Here is a 7,436-nt window from a genome sequence, read left to right as displayed (position 1 = left end):
ACAGTACCTGTACATACAAAAACTGTCTATTGTAATATACATGCACACACAATTGTCAATTTATATATTTTTATTCCTTATTTACTTGTTCTATTTTTATTTTTATTTTTATTATCTGTGTTTTTTGTTCTGTCACTGTCATTCTGTTACACTGTGGAGCTTCTGTCACGAAAACAAATTCCTCGTATGTGTAAACATACCTGGCAATAAAGCTCATTCTGATTCTGATTCTGATTCTGATCTTCCCATCCATCCCCAAACACGGATCTCCCCTCTAAATCACATCAACAAGCATTTATTTCACAATGTGGAAAAATTAATTGAAAAGTTGGTTTTACATCTTTGAAGCGTTACATCGTGAAGCGGCACACCATGTGGGTGCTGGGGTGTTTGTGAGGACATGCTCTGCTCGGTGTCTCCATGGTGTGTGAGGAGGAGGAGATGAATGCCAATGAATTTCCCCAGTTTTGCATTGGTAAGTTTGCTCCCTTATAGGGCCTTCTTCTTCCTCATCCTCACCCTCTGTGACCTGGAGGATGTTTTCTTCAGTTTCAGAAGCTTGATCCATTTGGTCATCTGCCTCAATATTCGCTTCATCATCACTGGAATCAAGTGAGTACTCCAAAGTCTCCTGAAGAGACCAAAGTCTCCTCTGTGCCGTTGTGCTTGCTTCAGGCCTCAATGAGGCAACCCAAGCCAGGTTCTGTTTTCATAAAAAGATGCAGTGATTCGCTGGTTAGGTGTTGCTTGGCTAAACTCTCGTCAGTACATTTCAATGTCTATGCAAACATAAGTAAATACGTTTCGTAGAGCCCCCATTTTACATTAAATACGAATTCTCATGAGATAATGTTGCTAACCTTTAATACTGACTTCGGTATCACAAAAAATGTTCACAACATTAGCTTAGTTCAGATATGTAGTAACAGAACGTTTGCTTCTTTATCAGAAAACTATCATTAAAATAACTTTACATGATGGATAATTAAATTAGCAGGCATAACGTTACTCACCATAGAAGAATCTTACTGGCTCTCTGCTGATGAAGAAAAAATACAAAAAGTCTGGATCAAGAGATGTAACCAAGATATGTTGCAGCGCAGTCCCGAATGAAACGTCCCATCTGACTAACAGGGATCCGTATGGGAACAATCTGTTAACATCCCAAATGTCCTCTTTGTAATGTTTCTATGTGACCATAGAAATGGAATGTTATTATATGACCAACACAGGACCATGTGAGAGCGTTCTGTTAATGTCCTCTTTGTAATGTTTTTACGTGACCATAAAATAACCAAAACAGAACGTCCCCTTAAAGTCATATAAGAAACAGCACTTTCATAACCAAAAGAGGACGTTTTAGGAACGTCCCTAATGTTCTGTAAAGGTTCAGGACTTTCGTCACCTTTAGAGAACTTTTAGGGAACGTTGCGCAAGGTCGCGAGAATGTCCCCTCCTACATGGGATAAGGCATTAATATGTGCTTTATAAGTACTAATAAACAGCTAATATGCTAGTAATATGCACGCCAATAAACAACTAGTTAATAGTCCCTAAAATAAAGTGTTACCAAATGCATAAAAAGAAATCTGATGCAGCAGTAGCAGATCTAAATTTAATGCCTGATTATTATTAATTCTGATATATGGGACTCCAGCCCTGAGGGACGCTGTTTTGTCAAGTGCTTCCATGACGACCGTACAGGACTTTTCTCTCAATGGATGCAGCTTAGACCTTTTTAATGATACATAGTTGGTAAGGATAATTACATACTTTTACATTTAAACTTACAGTAACTTTGAACTAACGTAACCAAAGAACACTTCAGTGTCCCGGTGTCCTTCCACAGGCTAACAGGTTATTTAGTGCTTATTGAAAAATGGGATCAATTGAAATATTCAAGCATTCATACGTTCATGTTCTTTATTTAAGAGAGTGATTCATTAATGGAGTTGATGAGTGAAAAGAAAAAAACACTGGTGGCTTAAGCCCCACAGAGCCACCAGCTCCACCCACAAATCTGCACAAGTCCCTCGAGCAACATCTCGACTCTACACCCGAGAGCAGGACTGAAAGACTGCGCAACACCACTCAAGTTCAGCATTACTCAAGGTAAGTCATTACATACTAGAGTGTGAAACACTGAGACATTGTCAACCATCCGTTTGCATTTTTAAAAGAGTTTCAGACAATACGGACACATTGAAAAAGGTTTTTCACTACAGAACTTCATTTCTTTTTCAAAGATATAGCAGATTCATGCATCATAACATTAATGTTAACTCAACGAAAAGAAAAGCTAATGAATTTCTTATGGATTTATAATTTTGAACCAATCGTAAAGAAATGTAAATGAATATAGAAACCTGTTAAGAATTAAATACAGTCTTTTGATAGATTGAAATTCATGTTTCAGCTTTATAATATTTTAGGAGTAGTTCCAAATTATGATAGAAACCCATCTCTTCATTCATTTATATGTGAATACTAGTTTAATCTGTTGTCATTATTCTCTTTGTGCCCAGATATTAATCGCTTAAAATAATAGAGTCTACTGACAAATAAATTTGTTTTTGTTTTTGCTTATCCAGTATCCAATTTGCAGATAATTTGCAACACACTCTCTCACTCAATGATAATATGGTTAAAGTGTTGTATGTAATTTTGTCACTTTAATAAAGCATAGAAATTCCATTCCAATTCATTTGCATATAATTGTTATAATAATTGTTGATGCTTTACCTGTAGCTTCAAATATTATTAAACACTGTATATAACATATGTACATAGAGCTATTTGGATAACAAATGTTTCTCTAAGAGGTTCTCAGTTTTTGTAATACATTCATTATATTTAGTTGCAATGTATTAATAACGATGTCTCAAATCTTCTCTATGTTCCACAAACTAACATTAAAGTAATTATAAACATGAAAAAAAGTAATTTTTAATAAACCTGGTTAAAAAATAAAATGGTTTTAGTAAAAAAAAAAAAAAAACATGCTGATAGCTAAATCCCTGTTCTAGCCCTGAAAATACAAAAATATAGATATTTGATTTGTATGAAACATGCTGCCAAGGACCTCATTTAAACACCTGGTCAGACTAATTAATAATTTCATAATGCAAACAGCATTTCAGTGTGTAGATCCACAGTAACCGTAAAATGAGTTAAAATCCTTTCAATCTTGTTCAACAGAAGTGAACAAGTGAAATACAATGGTATATACAGTACTTCACACCGTACTTCATAAGCTTGGACCTCAGCACCTACATGTCTTTAAGCGGCCCCCTTTCGTCTGAGACCTGCCAGTGCACATGACACGGCACGCTTGATGATAGAGCATCACGGTCACGAAGACGCTCTGACGATCACACTTCGCACCCTGAAGGAGATGAACAAGAGGCGGCTGATTAGACACTTAAAGGAATTGGTCAGGGAAGGTAATACATTTGGTTGCTACCTCCCCAAAGCAATTAACAAGTGGAGCGTCTTAGACCTTTGTTAAGATTCAAGACATCTACAAATGAGTCATTTACAAAGGCACATGCCATTCAGGTGTGGAAATGACCTAAACATTAATGCTGATTATCAATTGTAGAAATACAAATGTTGTTGCAAATAGTACAGTCTGCCTGTGCCAGCTTTATAGAATAATTTTTTTTTAATATCATACTGTATATACAGTATATTCTGTTGTCCTCATTTGTAAGTCGCTTTGGATAAAAGTGTCTGCTAAAAGACTAACTGTAAATGTAGTGTAATGTAGATTGATAGGTAGATACAAATAGATAGACATTAATATGTAACATAAGCTTAAAATAACAAATGATCTTACAGTGTTATTTAATTATTTATTTTTTTAAACCAAAAGGAGTTGAGGACATTGCAGACCATGTGCTGAAGAAGATTACAGAAGGTAATAAAGAAAAGAAACACATCTGTCAAAATGTAGTGGTTTAAGAAATATATAAATCTTTCTATATATTCTAAATGCTCAACGCAAGCCAAGGGCATAAAAGCATGCTTTCTGACCAGTTATTCTTATCATTTGAAGATGATGATGATGATGATGGAGAAGAGAATAACGAAGGAGATGGAGACAGAGAAGACGACGACGAATAATCAAAATTAATATGTGGTTATATGCATCTTTGGTGCCTGGACCATAATTGCTCATTTAATTTAAATGTGTAATGTTTGAATAACTGCGAAAACAAGGATTAAAAACAAACTACTCAGACCCTTTAGAGTGTGTGTGTGTGTGTGTGTGTGTGTAAGTTTGACAGTCATCAGAGAACTGTTAAACAATTATGCTATCACTTCTGTATGTAACAGTAATGGCGTGTAAGGCAAAAAGACATACATTTAACTGAAAAGGAATTATTATATTTATAGGGAATTTGGACAGAATCACCGTTTTATGGCTGATCAAATGAATTGGCCAGTGATTGATTGAACAGTCATAACTATCAGCTCTGCAACAGATTAATATCCAAAGTATAGTGAAAACACAATTTTTTTAGCACAGTAACAAGATTGCCATTTTAAAACATTAACTTGCCAACACATTCTCTTTTAGTCAAGTCAAGTCAAGTCACCTTTATTTATATAGCGCTTTTAAAGGGGTCATAGGATGCCCCTTTTCCACAGGTTGATATGATTCTTTAGGGTCTTAATGAAAAGTCTGTAACATAGTTTGGTTAAAATTTCTCAATGGTAGAGTAAACTTTTTTACCCTGTCAAAAACAGCTCTTTTCAGAGCATGCAGATTTGTAGCATGTTCCTTTAAATGTTAACGAGCTCTGTTGACCCCGCCCCTCTCTTAGAGACTGTTTACTTTAGCTGCATTCATCGTGAAACTTGCTAATTAGCACATTATTAGGAAAGGCGATTTGCAAAGATTCATTAAAAAAACCTTACACTTGCTTCTCACAAAGCAGCTTTACAGTATCAAATAGTAAAATAGTGTGTCAATGCAAAAGGACAATAGTAAACACTCAGTTTTCAGTTAAAGTCAGTTCATCATTGAATTCAGTGGTGTCATCATCCAGCTCAGTTCAGTTTAAATAGTATCAAGCCAGAGGCGACAGCGGCAAGGAACCAAAACTTCATCTGTGACAGAATGGAGAAAAAACCTTGGGAGAAACCAGGCTCAGTCAAAGGGCCAGTTCTCCTCTGACCAGACGAACCAGCAGGTTGATCCATGCTGCAGTAAAGTTAGATTGTGCAGAGGACTCATCTGGTTCCCGTGGTCTTGTCCCGATGGAGACAAGGTCCTCACTGGGGATCTGTCTCTGGGGCTCATCTAGTTGTCCTGGTCTCCGCTGACATTCAGGGCTGTAGAGGTCCTCTCTAGGTGCTGATCCACCATCTGATCTGAATACGTACTGGATCCGGGTGACTGCAGTGACCATCTGATCTGGATACAGACTGGATCTGGTGGCTACGGTGACCTAAGAGAGGATAAGAGAGAAACAGACTAATATTAGCGTAGATGCCATTCTTCTAACGATGTAGCAAGTACATCGGGTGTTATGGGAAGTGTTCCTGGTTCCGGCTGACCTAATTAATGCAGCCTAACAATCCTTTAACGGATTTGAATATTAGAAGTGTGTTATGTGTACGTCAGGTTAAAGAGATGGGTCTAATCTAACCTTGAGGTCATGAACGCATGAATTAACGTTTCTGCATTTGACATTGAGAGCATAGGTCGTAATTTAGATACATTTTTATAATGGAAAAATGCAGTTTTACAAATTCTAGAAACGTGGCTGTAACAAAGTTCATAAGTCGGGAAGAAGGAGGCGGGAACCGGCGAACATTTAAACAAACTTTAATAATAAAATAAACACAAAATAGCGCGACAGCCCCTCGCGGACGACTGCCGCGCACAAACGAAACCAACACACAAAATAAAATCCAGGCCTGGTCCTCTCTCGTCTTTCCCTGTCGTCACTCCTCCTTTGTATCCTTCCGGAGCTCCTCCGTGAGACTCGAGACCGGTGAGTGGCGCAGGTGTCGCGCATTCGCAATTACTCCACCGGCCTCGCTCCGTTCCCACGGCTCTCGGCCCCGCCCCTCTCGTCACAGTGGCTTTCTAAGGAAAGATTGCTATCAAATAGCACACCTAGGTTCCTAACTGATGATGAAGAATTGACAGAGCAGCCATCGAGTGTTAGACAGTGTTCTAGGTTATTACATGTGGAGGTTTTAGGTCCTATAATTAACACCTCTGTTTTTCAGAATTTAGAAGTAAGAAATTACTCGTCATCCAGTTTTTTTTAGACTATGCATTCAGTTAGTTTTTCAAATTGGTATGTTTCGTCGGGCTGCGAAGAAATATAGAGCTTAGTATCATCAGCATAACAGTGAAAGCTAACACCGTGTTTCCTGATGATATCTCCCAAGGGTAACATGTAAAGTGTGAAAAGTAACGGCCCTAGTACTGAGCCTTGAGGTACTCCATACTGCACTTGTGATCGATATGATACCTCCTCATTCACTGCTACGAATTGATGTCGGTCAGACAAGTACGATTTGAACCATGCTAATGCACTTCCATTAATGCCAACAAAAATTTCTGGACTATTCAACAGAATGTTGTGGTCAATAGTGTCGAACGCAGCGCTAAGATCCAGTAGCACTAATAGAGAGATACAACCACGATCAGATGATAAGAGCAGGTCATTTGTAACTCTAATGAGAGCAGTCTCAGTATTATGATATGGCCTGAATCCTGACTGGAAATCCTCACAGATACCATTTTTCTCTAAGAAGGAATATAATTGTGAGGATACTACCTTTTCTTGAGATTCGAGATCGGTCTGTAATTAACTAGGTCTTTGGGGTCAAGTTGTGTTTTTTTGATGAGATTCTTAAAAACAGCCAGTTTGAAGGTTTTGGGGACATATCCTAATGACAATGATGAATTAATAATAGTCAGAAGAGGATCTATGACTTCTGGAAGCACTTCTTTTAGGAGCTTAGATGGAATAGGGTCTAACATACATGTTGTTGGTTTAGATGATTTAACACGTTTATACAATTCTTCCTCTCCTATAGTAGAGAATGAGTGGAATTGTTCCTCAGGCGATCTATAGTGCACTATCTGATGTGATACTGTAGCTGACGGCTGCATGGTTACAATTTTATCTCTTATAGTATCGATCTTAGAAGTAAAGTAGTCCATAAAGTCATTACTGCTGTGCTGGTGGGAAATGTCAAAACCTGATGATGCTTTATTTTTCGTTAATTTAGCCACTGTATTGAATAAATACCTGGGGTTAAGTGTTGTCTTCTAAAAGAGACGGAAAGTAATCAGATCTAGCAGTTTTTAATGCTTTTCTGTAGGATAGGGTACATTCCCATCATGCAATACGAAATACCTCTAGTTTTGTTTTCCTCCAGCTGCGCTCCATTTTCCGGGCTGCTCT

Source organism: Sinocyclocheilus grahami, unplaced genomic scaffold, assembly GCF_001515645.1.
Source record: "Sinocyclocheilus grahami isolate Dianchi unplaced genomic scaffold, SAMN03320097.WGS_v1.1 scaffold1953.1, whole genome shotgun sequence".
NCBI classification, from domain to species: domain Eukaryota; kingdom Metazoa; phylum Chordata; class Actinopteri; order Cypriniformes; family Cyprinidae; genus Sinocyclocheilus; species Sinocyclocheilus grahami.
This window is presented reverse-complemented; position numbering follows the sequence as displayed.